The sequence below is a fragment of the Schistocerca piceifrons genome, chromosome 8, assembly GCF_021461385.2.
Source record: "Schistocerca piceifrons isolate TAMUIC-IGC-003096 chromosome 8, iqSchPice1.1, whole genome shotgun sequence".
Classification (NCBI taxonomy): domain Eukaryota; kingdom Metazoa; phylum Arthropoda; class Insecta; order Orthoptera; family Acrididae; genus Schistocerca; species Schistocerca piceifrons.
In genome coordinates this window covers 72,511,004-72,530,240 of record NC_060145.1, presented here as the reverse complement: position 1 = coordinate 72,530,240, position 19,237 = coordinate 72,511,004, and positions in this window count along the sequence as shown.

The window sequence follows — 19,237 nt, the reverse complement described above, 5'->3', positions numbered from 1 at the left end:
GCTGTTCAAAAACCTATCGCAATGTACCATCTGCGTAACGTATCTAGACCACTTGCTGGAGTTGACAGAAAGCAGATGGGATCACAAGGAAAATGCACACCAGCGATTAAGGCTCATTTTAATGTTTGTATTATACGAAGTTCATCAACGAAGGAAAGGCAGAAATCCTATTCACGTATGGTGAATATAAGTTAGCAGTACAATAATATAGCAGTAATTTCCTTTAACTTAAATTCGGCACACAAATTTGTTAACATCAAGTATAAATTTTAGTGTTAGGATGTCTTTCCTGATTTTATGGCTTGTATCCTTACACGGATGTGAAACGTTGATGATACGCAGTTCAAAAGAAGAATGTTGAAAATTACATCGGTAGATCGAATAAGTAATGTGGAGATGCTGAATCAGTCTTCAGAAAAACAGAGAGGATTGACTGGTACGACACTTTCTGAGGCATAAAGAGATCATCAGTTTCGTAATGAAAGGAAGAGGGGAAGGTAAAAACTGTAGAAACTAAGGCCTGAATATAGTAAGCGGATCAAATGAATGTACGTTCCAATAGTTATTCACTGACGAAGAGTCTTGCACAGGACAGACATTAAATGTACTTAGAGTATTTGCTAGTCTGATTTGCTGTCATTAAGAGGCTTTTTATGTCCTCCATCCACGAACTGTACATGTCGCTAAATTAAAGGCAAAATAGGATAAGCCAATAACAGCACAGGCAAGTACGTGTTCAGGTCAATAAATCATTAACACCGATAAAGTTATGAATAGTTCAAATAGTATTTACATCTTCGTTAGGTAAAGGGGCTTATTGGCCTCTCTTCTTATTATCCGACATGTGTCTGTCGAACTACTGTCTGTCACCGCGCTGCAGCTTCACTTTAACTGGAAGACCAGATTAGAGTCAGCGACGCGTATGGACGATATGAGGCGAATTTACGGTAATGTACGCTTCCACACGCTGGTTTCGCCCACTGCTGCTGATCTTAATACGCGACCTTTGTGTGACATGGGCTCCATCTCAACATTCAGTTACTCTCATGTTAATCAAAATTAACATAAACCGGCAGCTGGAGAGTTCATTAGGATGTATGACGCTTCATAAATAGGCTGCTCTGACATTTGATTCCAGTTTGCTAACGAGAGTGAAGAGAACGCTCGTGTAAAATGAGGTCGTCAAACAGTACTTCATTAGAATGTTTACTGTTAGTTGGAGCATTTTACGTTTTTATTCAATAAATGTTTAAATTTCCCTTTCAGTATGTCATAATCATCATATATTTGAATCCACTGCTAAATAAAGGTTTCCTCTAGATTTTTTATGTATCACGATCTCAGCTACCCGCATTAATGAATATTTTCTAATACCATGTATTCACCTGCTGGTGATAATTTCAGCGAGTATCCCATATATAACGGAAAGAAGGCTGACAGGTCTACCCCGCCTGACAAAAACAGTGAAGCACCCAGAAGATATGTCCAGATGTCAATGTTACATCATACATTTACTCACTATACGTAGGTAAGTACATGACCAGAATAGTAATTATCCGTGGCGTGTAGAATCGCCACTTGAGTAAGCTAGTGTTGTTCGTGTTTAGTATTGTTACTAGTCCTGTCAACTACACAAGGGCCATAATCAGCGTCATCTGTTGAATTATCACTGTGAAGGACATGAAGATGCTGCGTGCTCGTCTGAGACAGCGTTATCAGTACCTGACAGTTTGAAAAGGGGCCTCATTGTGGATTTCCATTTGGCCATCTGGTGGAATCGTGCAATATCCAGATTTGTGGAGCTTTGGTATATGATAGTAGCCTGATGCTGGGTTGCAAGGGAATGTGAGAATAGGCACACTTTTCGTTGAGATTGTGGTCGACCACGTATACTATTACAAGGAGGGTCAACATTGGAAACGAGAACTTTTTACGTTATAATACAGTAAAAATATTAATTTGCTTAGATCATTGAGTTAAGTTTAGTATGACTGGATGTAATTCATAAATGTTAGTTTTTTATGGTTGTGTGCCTGGTTGTGTTGGTGACACCATAAAACTATAAACAGATTTAAAAAGAAGAAAAGAAATAGTGTAAGTAGGCTGTTTATGTTTTCTCTATGTAAGTAGGCTGTTTATGTTTTCTTATTGGCAATGTTACGTAGCGCTCAATATGAAAATCACTGGCTGTGCTGTGTGCAGTCTGTGGCTAGTTTGCATTGTTGTCTGCCATTGTAGTGTTGGGCAGCGGCAGCTGGCTGTGAACAGCGCGTAGCGTTGCGCAGTTGGAGGTGAGCCGCCAGCAGTGGTGGATGTGGGGAGAGAGATGGCGGAGGTTTGTAATTTGTCATGAACTGATATATATATTATGACTTGTGATGATATTAAGGTAAATACATTGTTTGTTCTCTATTAATATCTTTTATTTGCTAACTATCCCTATCAGTAGTTAGTGCCTTCCATAGTTTGAATCTTTTATTTAGCTGGCAGTAGTGGCGCTCGCTGTATTGCAGTAGCTTGAGCTGCGAAGATTTTTGTGAGGTAAGTGATTTGTGAAAGGTATAATTTAATGTTAGTCAGGGCCATTCTTTTGTAGGGAATTTTGAAAGTCAGATTGCGTTGCGCTAACAAAGTATTGTGTGTCAGTTTAAGCACAGTATGTATAAATTGTTCAAAGGGGACGTTTCATATGGCGACCCTGCCAGGATACCTCACTGGAATCTTCTGATTTTTTCTTGTAGTTTGTGTATTTAGTGTAGCTTTTGTTTATTGCTAGCGCGTAATTGTAGAGAGAATCTCCTTTGTAGTTGTAGCCTTTCATTGTTGTACAGTAAAACAGTTGTGGCATGCATATAGATTTGCACCAAGTATTTCGCAGCTGTAATTAACTAGATATTATTTTCAGTGTTATGTTAATGTGTTCTCTTATTTTTGCTCTTCAAATTGTGTTTTTCTGTGTTGTCGTGTGAAATACTGTGACAATAATGGCGTGTGAAAAACGTAATACTAGGCTCCAAAGTAAACTGAGAAATGACAGTGAAAATGAGAGCAGTGTGTTAGCGCCACCGAGTTATGAATTAACTGATGTTCAAAGTAGTAATTTGGTAATTGTGCATAGGGAAATGGAGCGGGCGGCAAACAATGGCGTGGACAGTGAAACAATTAGTGAAGAGGGAAGCATTATCGATCGATCGGTCGGCAACAGCTCGCCTCAGGAATCCGAAATGACAGGACACAATTTCGCAAATACTGTAGATTCAGGTTTTGGGTCATCACCGTTTTCTCAAATAAGTCAAGACACATTTTCTGCTTGTCAAAATGTGAATGTTGTCGGTGCAAATGCACTGCCGAAAAGCGTAGAGAAACAGATTCCAGACACTAATACATTATTATTGCAATTAATGCAACAAATGGAACAAAATCAGAGACAAACACAGCAACAGTTAGACACAGTGGAACAAAATCTCAAAAAGTTAGACACAATGGAACAAAATCTTCAAAAGTTAGACACCACACTTGAACAAACACGTGAAGATTTAACTAGTGAGTTACATAACATTGAATCGAAATGTCAAAAAGTCTGTAATGACGTAAAATCACAAATTTGTGAGCATTTCCAACCTATTTTTTCGCGGCATGAAAATGCATTACAGAATCATGAAGCAGCCATAAAAGAACTGCAAACTATTTTTCATGAAAATCACAACACCTTGCAAGCTAAAATTGACTCAGTTGCATCTACCGATTCGGTTACGCAACTTGCAAAAACTCAGGAAAACTTAAAGGTCACAGTAGAGACGATTGCAACACAAATGGACACTCTGAAACTTGGTTCAGAAAAACATACAGAGGAAATGATTTCACTATCGGATAAAGTAGCCGAACTTTCAGATCAGTTCACTAACTTATCTACAAAGGTAGATGATGATCTGAATGACACAACACCTGTAGCCTTCACTGACACAGAAGAGTATGAACAAATTAGAAAATTCAAACAAAATCAAAATCAAATCAATACACAGTACAAAAGAGAAATCCGGGAAGTGCAAGATCAGTTGGCACAAGTAGTACAAGAATTACGTATTTCAGTGGACACTCGCGCCCCAATACGGGAAGAGGGACATACAAATACGGAACAGACACAAAATAACAACACAGGGCACTTCGGAAACTGTGAAAGAAGTTGGCAAGGTACGCCGAATTTTGAGATGGAACCGCCGAAACGACGTAACTATGACCGAGATGCTACTCGCCGACACGATGATTTTGACTATAAGCTGTTCATTACTACACGTAAATACAAAACGTTTAAGAATTCTGGCAACGACATTCATCCACAAGCATGGCTCCATCAATTCTCTCATTGTTTTCCTCCCAACTGGTCGTTAGAACACAGATTAGAATTTATGTGTGGCTACTTGGAGAATGAACCAGCTGTAAGAATGCGATCGGTAATTCACGATTGCCACAGTGAAGGAGAGTTTTACCATGCCTTCCTCTCAGCATATTGGTCTCAAGCCACACAAGACCGTGTAAAACATAGCATCATAATGATGAAACGTTTCGAACAATCTGAATTTTCCAGTCTTATGAAATATTTTGAAGACATGTTGCATAAGAATCAGTATCTTTCAAACCCATACAGCCCCTCAGAACTCATCCGCATTTGCTTAATCAAACTGCCTGAACATTTACGACATATTATTTTGGCAGGACGTTGCAAAGACGACATTGAAGCATTTCAGGGACTCTTACAAGAATTAGAAATTGACACTGACAATCGCGGAACGCGAAACCAGGAACAGAGCAATTACAGGTCACATCCGTCGCAATTCCGCGATGAAAGAAGTAATAACTTTACACGACAAGGCTATTCTCACAACACAAATCGTGACCAAAACAGACACCACCCGTATGACAACCGTTGGCAGAGTAGTAATAACTACAGGGAAAGATCACCTCTCCGTGGTAATGACTATCACAGAGACAATAAGAGAAACAGACAATATGGGAACCAAAATAAATACTATCAAGGGAGACAGAATAACTTTAGACGCAACGGACCAGCGCGCAGTTACGATTCAGGGAGAAATTCTCCACCATGTGACCGACAAGAAAGAAACTATGGAATCTACCGACATGACGACAGACGATATGATCGTAACGACAGACCTGAATTGCATCAGAACTGGCGGGATTCAAACAGAGCAGGGCCATCTGGGCAACGTGAATTTGTAGAAGTTAGGTCTCCTAATCCCAATAACAACGCGCGCCAACAAAGAGACAGACAATGACTCGCGCCGCAGGCACCCACGTGCGCCGGCTGGCTCAGAGAAAAATAACATTGACGCTAACCTTGTGAAAAATTTCAGTATTCTTTACCGACGTATACTGCATGATAATTGCGTTCAAGCTGAAATTCTGAGTACTTTGAAGAGTAAAGGACTGCACCACATTTCTCATGTAAAACCATTTATTGACAGATAATCTGCCTTTTAACTTTGTCTTTGCCATAAAACGTTTCACTTCACGTTACTAGTATGCTTTAGAAACTGTTACCATGCAACAATGTTTGAAGTTCAATATCCAGCCAAGAACCAAGAGAAATTATTTAAACAGAAATTACGAATGCATTGTTATTGCGAACAGACGACACAGTGTAATTGTGTGTGTACATTCTTGCTTGTTAGTTGTACGATTAGAACATTTACCAGTACTGCTAATGAGATTTTAATGCAACATTTTGGTTTATTTGAAAATACATTCTGAATTTAAAGTGCTTTCTGAGAGATACCAGATGACACAGAGGTTAGTTTATGCGACAGCTACACGATTTTTATCACGACGCTACTAATGAGTGACAATTTACAATATTGCTTTTGCAGTGTATCTGTTTTATATCTGCACAGTTTTCTGAATTCTTCTAGGAAGAAAAACATGTTTTAGTAGTAACTTTTGTGGTATAGCAACAATGAGACAGCCTTTTTCGTGGCATAACAATACGTTACTGTACAGTACTTTCCTCATCACGGCAATAAGCGTAATAACTAAGATATCTATACGTAAAGCATTTCACTTTTGTGTATCATGAGGTAAGTACATTGACTTTAGCAGAACTTTGCTTAGAGAGGACGATAACTACGACAGTTCCACAGAATTATCTTACAGCAAGACGCGCATTTAGCGCTACAGGACACGCATTTGAGTGATTAATCTTATACTTAAAACACTTATTTTCAAAGATTTTTTAATTACAAAGAAAGTTTTCCGTGATACATTTCATTCCATTGCTGTAATTTGTAACACCTGAGGGTATAATTACATTTATCCTCAGGGGGGTACACGCTTACTTTGTGTACCATGTGTGTGGCAACCACAAGGAACCCTAGCTAATATGGTATTTGCTTATACAACTTTACACATCGGTACCATATTTCTCTAACACACAAATTACACAGCTATCTGATTATTTAACTGAGAGAGACAAACATTTATTTTACTACATCAGTGACACATGTTTACGCAATTATACAGTTGGATAACTTCACACTTATGAAACTGTATTTTGTCTGTACTTTGTAAACTGTTCATATTTTTTCGGAATCATTGTGATACTATGAGAGCTTTGAATGATGTATTTGGTATGAGATCATGATTTTTAAAGTACGTTTGAGGCAGCTGACACTTTTGACATGAGCAGAGAATTTTTTTAGGCTTAGAAATTATTGGAGGAAGTTACGACGATTTTGAGATTTGACTGAGGTGTTATGATGTTATTATTACGACGACGATGTGTATTATGTTGTTGAGGAATGTTTATTATGCTACGTATTTCTCATGATGAAATATTGAAGAAGTGTCGACGAATATGTATATGTATAATGAGGTAAGGAATAATGAGTAGTGTTTAGGGACTCTGATTTATGAAAAGGATGTTGGAAACCAAGAAACGTACTTTAAGAGTTATGAAATGTGTGTGTATATTCGTGAATGTATTACAATGCAGACGAAAATTTTTTTTGGACACTGTTATATCAATAGCATTTTGTTTCTACAGATTTGTAACGCAAATTCTTGACCTGTGAAATATTTTTATATGCGACTGTCTCTGTAGCGGAAACTGCTGTCGTAAATATTTCCGTAAGAAAGTTAACGGACCACCTACACATAATGCGTCGTGGGCACCCAGCTGTGTCAGACGCGTGGAGAAAAAGCCATTAGCGCGTGCCTTTCAGAGCACAGGAAAACACCTGGAGAACAAGCCATTAGGGTGTGCCTTTCATCGCTAATGCGACACCCTCGTTACTTGAAAACATATGATTACTCGCACTTTGTGCTAATTGCTGAAATGCTTATGAATTGATGGGAAATATTCGTACATCTGCAAACCTGATAATGACAAGTGTCTTTCTATGAGAGTTGAGAGCTACTGACTTACGAAATGCCACATGACTATTGAATGATGTTTTTATGCTTTGGTTTGCGTAATTGCTTATTTCACTTGATATCTGGTTTCCAGCTGTGTTGCAGCATTGCTTTTATAAAATGAAATGCATTTGCTAATGTGAACACTTTCTGTCAACAGATCTATTAAATAATTATTTTATGATCCACATTCTTTAAAAAAGGAGCACTTGGAAAGGAAAGAACAATAAGAAGGAACTAGTAACTGCATTCATAATTTTCTTTTCAAGTAATTGGTAACTTTTTGGTAGAATAACTTCTTGTGGTGCACCACTTTAATTTACATAGACATTAAGATGTGAATATACACTTCCCTTATCTGCATTGTTGTTTTTACTGTAATATCTTTTCTGCTTGAGCTTTGTCATGTTTCGATATAAGCTGCTGTTTGCCAGGCATAGTGCTACTGAACTTTAATTTGTGTTACTCTGCTAAGCCAGATTTATTTTTTTTTTTTTGCTGCACAGTGCCCTATATGAGTTGTAATATTGCAATTGCTTTGGCATTTGTATTTTTGTCATTGATGTTTGTGTTAATTGTTTTGTGCTGCTGCATTGCCTCGTCCCTTAGTTTAGCATCTGAGCTCAGTAGATTTAAGTTAGCTTAAGAGGGGGTCTATAAGAAACTAACTATGATGGATTGGAAGAAATGCATTGAGGAACAATAAGAAAATGGTTTGGCCAAAAAAGTAGTGTACAGTGGAGAAAAACTATTTTTGAAAGAGGATGTGAACCGAATACAGAAAGCATGATTGGATAGGATTTTTTTTTTTTGGCTGGAGCAAACGTCGAAATAAGAGGGATGATCTATGGAATGAAGTTTTGGGTTGGACTGCAGTACCAAATGTTACACTGAAAACGAACCCTGTCCTTTCCTATTGGTGTTATCCCACTATGTGTTTGTGTACCCTTGTGTATTTATTTTCTTCCTGTCTCTGTGTAGTTTCATAGAATTTTTTCTTCTTTTAATATTAAGCTACATTCACTATGATGAGGAATACTGTTATCCTCGAATATAATTGGCATTAATAATATGTTATTTACTTTGTAAAGATGTTAGACATTATTTATTCTGTTTTGTGTTCATGCTCATGTGTGAAGTTGATGTTTCGAAAGTTATTCCGATCTTTTATGTATGTACTCATGTCATAATTCCTGTAACATTGATGTATATGTTTATTTCTATTCTTTTGTAAAGCCCCTATTATCTACGAATGTTATCTGTATTATTATGTTTCAATGATGTTTTCTGTATCTTTGTAATTGTATTCTCATGTTATAAAATTGTAATTGTCACCAGTTCATGACATTATTAACTTGTTAGTTACATTTCACTGCACACGTTTCTGTTGGTCATAGTATGTGGACAATATATGAGAAGTAGGGACTGTTAGTGTTTGCACGTGTGTTAATAACTCAGCAAGGGACTGGATAACAGCATTGCTGGTTCTAAGGACAATTTCAAAAACTTTGTGAGTGCACAAGTGGTGGTTTATGGACTTGCTATATTATCCGCAAGACTCTTCAATGGTAATTGTGCACCTGCACAGTCACAACAGATGGCTGCTGGCCATCTCTTCAAGGACTACAGTGGGTCTACATCTTTGATGATCCATCAATACCATTATTTCTACAAGGACTGCAGTGGGTCTGCACCTCTGGTGGCCCACCATTACCATTATCTCTACAAGGACTACAGTGGGTCTGCATCTATGATGACCTACCAACGCCATTATTTCTACAAGGACTGCAGTGGGTCTGCACCTCTGGTGGCCCACCAATACCACAATCTCTACCAGGACTACAGTGGGTCTGCATCTATGATGACCTACCAACGCCATTATTTCTACAAGGACTGCAGTGGGTCTGCACCTCTGGTGGCCCACCAATACCACAATCTCTACCAGGACTCCAGTGGGTCTGCTCTGTGATGACCTACCTACCAATATTCTTCCAAACTTCGAATGACTCTGCTGTGGGTTTGCTCTGTTGTGGCCAATTACCTGTCTGCATGTCGAGAGTCAGCACTGTCTTTCCGTTGGAAGGTCAACACTACTTCTTCAAGACTGCATGGAAATCCACTACTTCTATGTGCATTTTCTTTTACTGCTTGGACTTTGAGAAAAACTCTGCATTTTTACTGTGATGAACAATGTGCACTGTCTTTATGGACTGTGAGAAATTTTGAGCTTTTGACCAACGTTGTATCAATAAGTGTGTGCATTTGATTTCTTTGTTATTGTAATTATGAAAAATGTTATCAAATCATTATTGGCCACTGCGCAAAAAAATTTTGTAAAATTTTTTGTGGGGAGCATGGGGGCTATGTAAGTAGGCTGTTTATGTTTTCTCTATGTAAGTAGGCTGTTTATGTTTTCTTATTGGCAATGTTACGTAGCGCTCAATATGAAAATCACTGGCTGTGCTGTGTGCAGTCTGTGGCTAGTTTGCATTGTTGTCTGCCATTGTAGTGTTGGGCAGCGGCAGCTGGCTGTGAACAGCGCGTAGCGTTGCGCAGTTGGAGGTGAGCCGCCAGCAGTGGTGGATGTGGGGAGAGAGATGGCGGAGGTTTGTAATTTGTCATGAACTGATATATATATTATGACTAGTGATGATATTAAGGTAAATACATTGTTTGTTCTCTATTAATATCTTTTATTTGCTAACTATCCCTATCAGTAGTTAGTGCCTTCCATAGTTTGAATCTTTTATTTAGCTGGCAGTAGTGGCGCTCGCTGTATTGCAGTAGCTTGAGCAGCGAAGATTTTTGTGAGGTAAGTGATTTGTGAAAGGTATAATTTAATGTTAGTCAGGGCCATTCTTTTGTAGGGAATTTTGAAAGTCAGATTGCGTTGCGCTAACAAAGTATTGTGTGTCAGTTTAAGCACAGTATGTATAAATTGTTCAAAGGGGACGTTTCAATAGGATTGCCGTATTCTGCCCCTTCACTTCTTCGCCTGCCGTCCAACAACATGCGAGGACTCTCTGCTACGTTCTTTGGCGTCGTGCAGCTTTGGTCGGAGGCTAGCAAATCCGAATTAGGGAATTACCACCCCGTACGTAGGCTGCAGTTAACACCACAACACAAACGTCTGCGCTTAGGGCATTGCTGTGAGGGGGAAGCATGTAATGCTAATGAAAGGCGTCGCGTGTTGTTCAGTAACAAAACGCAATTTTGTACTACACCGAATGATCGTTGTCAGCGAGTAGGACGACGACGTGTGGAGAAGTCCCATTCTTCCAGTGTTCTGGAGAGGCACAGCAGTCTTAAAGCTGGCGTCGAGGCGTGAGGACCCATGGGTGATTGAGATAGTAGGTATTCCGACAGCATAGCAATAGGTTACGGAGGTCCTGCGACCTCATGTTTACCTGTTACGTGGCAGTATAGTGGTGCCATTTTTCAACAGGACAGTGCTCTTCTACACATGTCACATATCTTTATCTACATCTACATGGATACTCTGCAAATCATATTTAAGTGCCTGGAAGAGGGTTCATCGAACCACCTTCACAACTCTCTATTATTCCAATCTCGTATAGCGCTCGAAATCAACGAACACCTGTATCTTTCCGTACGAGCTCTGAATTCCCTTATTTTATCATGCTGATCGTTTCTCCCTACGTAGGTCCGTGTCAACAAAAGTTTTTCGCATTCGGAGGAGGAAGTTGGTGATCGGAATTTCGTGCGAAGAATCCTCCGCGATGATAAACGGCTTTTAATCATGTCCATCCCAAATCCTGTATCGTTTCAGTGATACACTCTCCCCTATTTCGAGGTAATAAAAAAACGTGCTGCCCTTCTTTGAACTTTTTCGATGTACTCCGTCACTCCTATCTCGTAAGAATCCCAAACCGCACAGCAGTATTCTAAAATAGGACGGACAAGCTCAGTGTAGGCAGTCTCCTTAATAGATCTAGTTTCCTGCCAAAAAACGCAGCCTTTTGGTTAGCCTTCCCCACAACATTTTCTATGCGCTCCTTCCAATTTCATTTGTTCGTAATTGTAATTCCTAGGAACGTAGTTGAATTTACGGCCTTTAGATTTGACTGATTTGACCGACGTTTAACGGATTCGTTTTAGCACTTTTCGTTATTTAAGGTAAATTACAATTCTTCGCACGATACAGATATCTTTTCAAAGTCGTTTTGCGATTTGTTTTGATTTTCTGATGACTTTGCTATTCGATAAGCGACAGCATCATCTGAAAACAACCTAATACGGCTGCTCAGATTGTTTCCCAAATGGTTTATGTAGATAAGGAACAGCAAAGGGCCTGTAACGCCAGAAATCACTTTTGTTTTACTCGATGACTTGCCGTCTGTTACTACGAACTGTGACCTCTTTGACAGGAAATCACGAATCCAGTCACATAACTGAGACGATATCCCATAAGCAAGCCGCTTGTGTGGTACAGTGTCAAAGGCCTTCCGGAAATCCAGAAATACGGAATCGATTTGAAATCCCTTGTCAATAACACTCAACACTTCGTGCGAGTAAAGAGCAAGGTGTGTTTCACAAGAACGATGTTTTCTAAATCCGTGTTGACTGTGTGCCAATAGGCCGTTTTCTTCGAGGTAATTCATAATACTCGAACACAATATATGATCCTAAAGCCTGCTGCATATCAACGTTAATAATATGGGCCTCTGATTTAGTGGATTACACCTACTAACTTTCTTGAATATTGGCGTGACCTATGCAACTTTTCAGTATTTGGGTACGAATCTTTCGTCGAGTGAACGGTTGTATATGATTGTTAAGTATGGATCTATTGCATCAGCATATTCTGAAAGGAAAGTAACTGGTATACAGTCCGGACCAGAAGACTTGCTTTTATTAAGTGATTTAAGTTGCTTCACTACTCCGAGCTTATCTACTTCTATGTTAATCATGTTGGCAGCTGTTCTTGATTCTAATTCTGAAATACCTACTTCGTCTTCTTTTGTGAAGCCATTCCGGAAGGCTGTGTTTAGTAACTCTGTTTTGGCAGCACAGTCTTCGATAGTACCTTACTGGCCATTAAAAATGCTACACCAAGAAGAAATACAGATGATAAACGGGTATTCATTAGACAAATATCTTATACTACAATTGTGATGTGATTGCATTTTCACGCAATTTGGGTGCATAGATCCCGAGAAATCAACACCCAGAACAACCACGTCTGGCCACAATAACGGCCTTGATACGCCTGGGCATTGTGTCAAACGGAGCTTGGACGGCGTGTATAGGTACCGCTGCCCATACAGCTTCAACACGATACCACAGTTAATCAAGATTAGACTGGCGTATTGTGACGAGCCAGTTGCTCAGACGTTTTCAATTGGTGAGAGATGTGGAGAATGTGCTGGCCAGGGCAGCAGTCGAACATTTTATGTATCCAGAAAGGCCCGTACTGGAACTGCAACATGCGGTCATGATATTACCGTGCAGAAATGTAGGGTTACGCAGGGATCGAATGAAGGGCAGAGCCACGGGTCGTAACACATCCTAAATGTCACGTCCACTGTTCAAGTTGCCGTCAATGCGAGCAAGAGGTGACAGAGACGCGTGACCAATGGCACCCCATACCATCACGCCGGATGATACGCTTGTATGGCGATGACGAATACACGCTTCCAATGTACGTTCACCGCGATGTCGCCAAACACGGATGCGACCATCTTGATGCTGTAAACAGAACCTGGATTCATCCCTAAAAATGACGTTTTGCCATTCGTGCACCCAGGTTCGTCGTTGAGTACACCATCGTAGGCGCTCCTGTCTGTGATGCAGCGACAAGGGTAACCTCAGCCAAAGCCTCCGAGCTGATAGTCCATGTTGCAAACGCCGTTGGACCGTTCGTGCAGATGGTTGTTGTCTTGCAAACGTCCGCATCTGTTGACTCAGCGATCGAGACGTGGCTGCACAATCCGTTACAGCCATGCGGATAAGATGCCTGTCATCTCGACTGCGAGTGATACGAGGCCGTTGGGATCCAGCACGGCGATCCGTATTATCCTCCTGAACCCACCGACTTCAGATTCTGCTAACAGTCATTGGATCTCGACCAACGTGAGTAGCAATATCGCGATACGATAAACCGCAATCGCGATAGCCAACCATCCGACCTTTATCAAAGTTGGAAACGTGATGGTACGCATTTCTCCTCCTTACATGAGGCACCACAACAACGTTGCACCAGGCAACGCCGGTCAACTGCTGTTTGTGAATGAGAAATGAATTGGAAACTTTCCTCATTTCAGCACGTTGTAGGTGTCGCCACCGGCGCCAACCTTGTGTAAATGCTCTGAAAAGCTAGTCATTTGCATATCACAGCATCTTCTTCCTGTTGGTTAAATTCCGCTTCTGTAGCACGTCATCTTCGTGGCGTATCAGTTTTAATGGCCAGTAGTGTAGCTCCAATGCTTTCGCGCAGAGAAGGCATTGATTGTATCTTGCCGCTAGCATACTTCACATACGATCAGAATCTCTTTGAATTTTCTGCCAGGTTCCGAGACAAAGTTTGCTGTGGAAAGTGATATAAGCATCTAGCATTGGCGTCCGCCCTAAATTTCGAGATTCTGTAAAAGATCGCCAATCTTGGAGGTTTTGCGTCTATTTAAATTTGCCATGAACTAGCTGCGTGTTGTTGTGGTACTCCCCTGGCCAGCAAGATTCCGATAAATCATGTGTGGAACCAGACTGGGCATCAACTTCGTTCCATTGTAGTATCCAGTGTATCAAGGAAAAGTTACAATAGTCGTGGGCCAGCTTACCTCAGGAAAAGCTGCAAGAGCTTTATGAGACCTTTCCGAAGCGTATCAGTGCAGGAATCCAGACTATAAGTCACACTTCCAAGATTTCTGTAAATTTGACTTGATACTACAAACAGACCCTCTCAACCCATGAATTTTCATTTCATTTCCTCCACCTTTTCTGGTAGCTTCACTTGTTAAACCAAGCAGCGAATATTTTTTGGCTCTTTCCACTCTTGTGAAACACAACAACTTCAGCGTAGAGTTTCAGTGAATAGCTAGAATTTGGTACACACACCGGGCAGAAAGTTACTCACTCCCAGAAGACATCACGCTAATACACTGCAACCCTGCATCAAGCACTGACAGTAGCTTATGTTCAGCGAAGAAGACATTCCAGAAGTTTCTCCAGGTAAGGCGCATCCAGTTGAAGCCACTCGTTTATGATGATATGGGACAGTTTCTTTGAAAAGACATGGAACACTTAAATTTATAGCAGAGACCTACCCTCAACCTGACTAATTAATAAAAATCGGACAAATGAATTGCTGTTTAACGTTCGAGTGATTGTCAGTTTTCGTAGTAACCTAAAATAGACTTGCATATCGGTTAGGGATTATTTTCGAAGCACACTTGGTGGCACAGATGTAGAGCTGAGCACTGGAATAATCAGAGACCCTGCAGAGTTCCTCTTAGAAGTCCAGCGGAAGCCAGGCTTGACGGGGCCCAGTACGCATCTTTGTGTCACCCTCTGGTGTCGCCTTGCATATAACAACAGTAGGACATCCTTGTGGCGACCACTTGTGCAAATGTGTTTATGAGGTAGAGTGAGGAGGAATTTTTAGTGGAAGGAGCTATTGTCAGATGAATGTAGAAAGTCTACTTTTGAGATAGACACTGGAGAAAAGACAGGTGAAAAGTCAGCCCCTGGCTAGGCGTTTGCAAACTGTGAGATGCCACTGAACGCATAGGTCTTATAAAAAAAACCCTTATATAATCACATAAGTCCTGCAGGCATTGGTTCATCTAAAATTTTTTGGAGTGCTACAGATGCATGAAGAACGAGAGGGATGTTGCCTCATTGGCCGAGGAAAGGGGCAGGAATAGTGAGGAATGACTTTTTTTCAGAGGAGTACGATAGTTTGATCAGTTCGGACTTCAAAGTTTCAGAGCCCAGCCAATCAAATTGAGCATGTATCAAAAAGCACAGCAAAGCGATGTTTCCCTGTTGGATGCTCCCGCACAGGAATTGCTAACTAGTCAACTTCAGATCCTGTTGTCTCGCCTCTCATCTTGGACCACTGCTGCCATTCTGCCATGTTTGCCAGCTTCAGCTACAGCTGATCTGATGTGTTTGGGGGATTCGGAAAATTGTTGGGTCCTCCAACACCTAGCCGCAGGACAGGGTTGCTGGTGCTGCCCCTGACTGAAGTCACAAGACTTAGGTCACCGACCACTACACTATGGTGAGACCGAGCCGCTACTCTATGACATGTGGGAAATTTCAAGTCAATTTATAATTTTAAATCTCAGTGCCCCATTTTGTGGATTCGTCTCGCGAAGTATTGAACAATTTGCTTCCAAGTGCCACAACAGGTGTGACGTTAGTACCTTAAAAAATTATACGTTTTGGCTTCAATACTTCTACATATTACCTTGAGTAGTTCTACTCTATGCTGACAAATTTTACGATGATCACTTAGTACTTGTGCGATTTATCCTTATTTTTCCATCTGACCCTGATGTTAGATTCAACATATTTCTGTACACAAATGCAGCCATTATTAAATTAGAAGTTGCCGTAGGTTCTCATTATTATGTATAAAGAATTAACCATCAAAGAGAGTATTTGAATATCATTTTGCCTTAACCGTCACTTGTCTAACTTTTAGTATGGAAATAAAGGCAAGTAATTAGAATATGTGTCTGAATTAACATTTTTATCAGCCACCTCCAGCAAGGACCTTACAATGGTTACTGTATATTCCGTAGAGGTACCAGGTCATGTGGATGTTGACTGCTACATTTCATCCTCTGATCCAAAGAGTACCAGACACTTTCTATGACATTCCTGGGTTGACTGATTAAGCTCCCCAGCTGAGGCACGATAGTGTGAATGATATTCATCAAACCAGGAATATATGCGTACAGATCTCTGAACACGATATAAGGCATCTTCGAAGATGAGAGTGTCCAAAGCTCTCTCATTATGAATAAGCAAGGGAAACATCAACACTGCGTCGTGGACAGTGCTGAACTAAACACACAGTTCATGTTCACTGCAACCACGTCAGTCACCCCAAAAACATCACCTAACCATCTATAGCCTGAACTACACACTCCACACAGTGCGACCTGAACGCCTCATTGGGAAGTGGGTACACTCGACGCGTCTCTTCGTTTAAAAAGTGATAAAAAATTCGCGACTCGTTGGACAACACTGCATGTCTCTAGTCACCTGCTGTCCTGTTTCTGTGCTGTTCCTCCCACTGAACACGCGCATCTACATGACCTTTAGTGATCATTGGTGTTTTGCGAGGTACCCGACCCCAAATGTCAGCGGCACGCAGTTCCCTTCGAAATGTTCCCTTGGAAACTGATTGTGATGTGCCTCAAATACAGTAGCAATCCCTGTAGGGTTTGTAATCTATTGTTACTGAGCAGGTGTGACACTTGTCTCCAGTGCCTGTCGTTTAGCTCATTTTACGACCACTGTTCTTACGTCGAATTACACGACCATGAGTGGTACACTATTCCTTGTAGACACGTTGAACAGTGCGCACAAAAAAGCACGATAGTTCCTTTTGAGGTGGAAGCTCACTTTTGTGTCCTTATATGCTTACAAGTAAATTTGTGTGTGGAGAAGTTCCACCTTCAGCATGTGAATAGTGACACAGCGCTAGTTTAAAAATGCTGTTTCATAATGAATATAATAAAGAAACGCGAAGAAATGGCAAACTGCGAAAGGAAAAGGAGAAAGAGCCATAATGCAAAATGCATAAAGCCATAAAACTCACAACATCTGTTAACAAGAAAGAAAATAAGAAACCCACAGACGACTCTGTAACTTCTATGAAAAAAAATGTCTGATTAAAAATATGAAAAAAATTGTGTTTGATCAAACTGGAAGGTACTCAATAAAAGAGTTACGATATTTTCTTTCTGACATAATGTCATGTGTCCATTTCGACGCGTTTACTACTTTGATTCCGCACAACCGATCGGCACGCACACACTACTTCACTGCCACGACTTGGTGAGTGGTGGACTGTCACAAGGTCGCTTGGTTCCATTTCTGGATCGCCTACAGCGCTCCAAAGTGATGAGTTCGGCATTATAAATCTAGGTATACAAGTGAGAGTGTTTCACTCTCTGAGAGCTTTCGCGAGTATTATGTGCCGTGTAAACAGCACCGCGAGTCAGCCTGCCGGCAGTGTCCGAGAGTGCGGCAACATCTCAGACAGTCGCGCTCTGTGTATTTCGACCCCTGGTGTAGACGGCGGTCCCCATCTCTCAAGACAAGCTCGCCCTGGCTGTCGAACAAGAAAAACTATACTGGCATTGCGGGAAGAGCTTAGAGTACTCGGAGAGAGCTGAGGGCAATATTGGGTTCAGGATTTGTGCCGAATTTCACAGTTTTTACGACAGCACATGACTACTGCCGACCGCAAGATTTAACGCCGCCTGGTGTCGCTGTGGGGACATGAAGCTGTAAGGAACGTGTATAGACGGCCCATAGATGAATGGGGAGTAATTCTAGCGTCGTGTGGGCCGTAAATTGTGAAATCGGCTGAGGTAAGCGACTTCGACAAAGGACAGATTACTATGGCCTGGCTCCCGGAGACGAGAGTTTTGGAAACGGGCGAATTTCGTTGCCTGTTCACGTGATCTGATGTGAGGATCTGTGGAAAGCAACTGAAGCACGACTAAGCCACGAGTAGGCGGCGATGTGTCGGAAGACCTCACTTCAGCACAGGAGGTGGAGCCGCGCGGGGTAGCCGCGTGGTCTGGAGCACCTTGCCACGGTTCGCTCGGCTTACTCCGTCGGAGGTTCGAGTCCTCCCTCGGGCATGGGCGTGTGTGTTGTCCCTACCGTAAATTATTTTAAGTTACATTAAGTAGTGTGTAAGCCTAGGGACCGATGATCTCAGCAGTTTGGTCCCTTAGGTCCCACCAGGAGGTGGAGTTAGGAGGCTTTCCCTCTTCATAAAGCTCGGCAAGTGACCATCTGCAGCGGATCTGCCGGTGCAGTACAATTCCGATGCCGGCAAAAGTGTTTCATAGCACGTCGTTCGGCACGCATTGTTGAACATGCAACAAAGTCGCATAGTGTGGTCAGATGAAGCACGTTCCTCATTATACTAGCTTCAAGGTCGCTTGCGGATAGACCGTCATCCAGGCTAATGGCTCCTGGAAACATGTAGTGTGCCAGGAACACAAGCCTGTAGGGGAATTATTATGGTATGAGGGACATTCACATGGGTTTCCAGGTGACCTGAATGGTAACCGCAGCCACTATGCCAGCTGTGGATTGCGTGAATATAATTACCAACACTTACATCGATTCGTGATCGATGTCTTTTCCCAAGTCAATGGCACCTTCCAGCAGGATAACAATCGACGTAATAAGGCTACAATGCAGTGGTTTGAAGAAAACGACAGTGAACTCACGTTGATGTCTTGTCAGCCAAATACCCTTGATATGAACCCGATGCTACACATCTGGGACGCTGTTGAAGGCCAGCTCACAGAGCGGTATCTACATCTATATCTACATCCACATGATCACTCTGCAATTAACATTTAAGTGCTTGGCAGAGGGTTCATCGAACCACAATCTTACTATCTCCCTACCATTCCACTCCCGAACAGCGCGCAGGAAAAACGAACACCTAAACCTTTCTGTTCGAGCTCTGATTTCTCTTATTTTATTTTGATGATCATTCCTACCTATGTAGGTTGGGCTCAACAAACTATTTTCGCATTCGGAAGAGAAAGTGGGTGACTGAAATTTCGTAAATAGATCTCGCCGCGAC